The sequence below is a fragment of the Atta colombica genome, unplaced genomic scaffold, assembly GCF_001594045.1.
Source record: "Atta colombica isolate Treedump-2 unplaced genomic scaffold, Acol1.0 scaffold72, whole genome shotgun sequence".
NCBI classification, from domain to species: Eukaryota; Metazoa; Arthropoda; class Insecta; order Hymenoptera; family Formicidae; genus Atta; species Atta colombica.
In genome coordinates this window covers 221160-223258 of record NW_017259564.1, presented here as the reverse complement: position 1 = coordinate 223258, position 2099 = coordinate 221160, and the positions used below count along the sequence as shown (strand labels likewise).

At 27.4% G+C, this 2099-nt stretch overlaps 1 protein-coding gene across 1 annotated transcript in view; it reads left to right on the top strand.

Annotated features, from left to right (window-relative positions):
* The first annotated feature begins 631 nt into the window (after positions 1–631).
* LOC108692448 (cytochrome P450 6A1-like) overlaps positions 632–2099 on the top strand; it is an 8379-nt gene continuing 6911 nt past the window's right edge. Inside the window, exon 1 of the mRNA XM_018200692.1 lies at positions 632–790. The gene's annotated coding sequence lies outside the window, so the exon portion shown is untranslated. The remainder of the gene's footprint in view (positions 791–2099) is intronic.

Below are 2099 nucleotides of genomic sequence, written 5' to 3'. Positions count from 1 at the left end.
TAATAAAATTGATAATTCGATGTCGATTTGATGCTTTCGACGTCAAATCGATTCCATTATCATTTCTGACTGGGTCATTTAAAATTTAAAATTTAAAATTTTGTTTTTCAAGCAAATCAAAATAACTTTGACTCGATATCAAAACGATGAAATATCCTATAGATGTTCTAATAAATTCTACATAATTTGTTTGTTTAAAAGTTTGGCGATGAATATATTCATCTTCCTTTAAAGAATGACCTTATAAAGTAGTATAGACATTGAAATAAGCTTAAAATTTCGAGCAATATTTCGATGGAATTTCGTGATTTTAACAATTTGATTTCGATTCGATAAGTCATTTCTCGTTGGGGATTAAAAATTATTATTTCTGTTGTAATTATTATTTCTTCTAAGACAAAGCGCTAAAGAGACAAGTCACTAAAGTGACTTTCCACTTCCAATAGGATACCTTGTGTAGCATTGAAATCCGTTTATATGCACATATCACGGAAATCTTATCTAATCGACTTTCTGAATATCGCTGTTTGCAGAGTCATTGTATCAAACATTTTTAATGTTACAAAAGAATCCCTAACATATACCGTTTCCACAATTCATCATGACATACTTTATTTCGCGTTTCCTCATGCTAGAGCATCTTCTTATAATTTCGACCGATCTAGACACTGGCAGTTAGTATTAATCTCTACACTTCCGAGCTAGTACAAGTTCACTTACAAGCTAATATTCAATAATATACGGCAACATCACCAATATATAATTACATCGTATTATCATCCGCAATCAGGTATGTCATTCATTGCATATATCAACATTAAAATGATAATTTTAAAAAGGAAAAAAACAAAAAAGGAAGCAACTTCTGTAATTTCAATCTCGCAATGTATGTTAAAAGAAATTAATTTATTATATGTCAATTCATTATCATCAAATGTATTGTGTAATGTGAAACTGTTTACCAGAGTCGAATAAAAAAACAGAGAGGAATTGATTTCGCTCTGCTTGTTTTCTTCTCTCTACGAAATCGTCATCACCAATGCGATAACTAAAACAATATTGATACTATATCAAGTAATATTATTCAACTTATCTTTTAAATATTATGTACGTTGTGCGTTATAAGCATTCAAATATTGCAATAATGTATCTTTGATGACCCTTTCAAAATTGTCAATTATTTACAACGTGTACGTACGTGCATATATGTCACATGCGTGCGCATTTAAATATTCGTATTCTTGCATTCCATGTGCCATTAAAATAATTCTTTAGTAAAATGCCGAAAATTTGGGGCGCCCATCCATTATCAGGGCCCCCATCCAAAATCGCAAATGTCACAAATCTGCTTAATTTGGATAAAATATTAAAACGTGTATATCATAATGAAATAGTATGAAATATACGATACTAACCCGGGAAAAAATGTTTTATATATAATTGCATAAAATTATATATAAAATTAATTATAATTGTGTAAAATTATACATGATTATATAAAATATCCATTTATAAAATGTCCATTTATATACAAATATATAAAATTATATATAAAATATTTTTTCCCAGGAAATCAAAAGCTGTATCTTTAAATAGAAACAAAGCAAGATCCTGTTTACTTTTCGAGATTAAATTTGTATTAAGTTTATATACGTAAATATTTTTTCAGAACGTTGATCTATTACTTTTTTGTGATCATTGCAATCGTAACATTTTAAACGATTATAATTTCGTTTTTTAAAGAAGTTTGTCGTAATATTTGTGTGCAATTAATCTAAGAAGTATATAAGTTACATTTTCAACATTTTGTTCTCTTATTTCATTATTAACCTATTTTAGAATTTTGTGAACATCAAATTCATATCGAATCAGATTTTTCTCTTTCTTCATCGTAATATTTATTTGATTTAAATAAAACTTATGGAAAAGTATTTATATTATAAAGATATTCCGAGGAAACTTTTCTATTCTTCTTGAGAACCATAAATACACAAATGAAACACAATATCATGTCGCCGTGATTTTGATGTAATATTCTATAATTTTATTTGCTTGAAGAGAGTCCTGGAAGAAGAAAAATATTAATTTAATTACTTTAT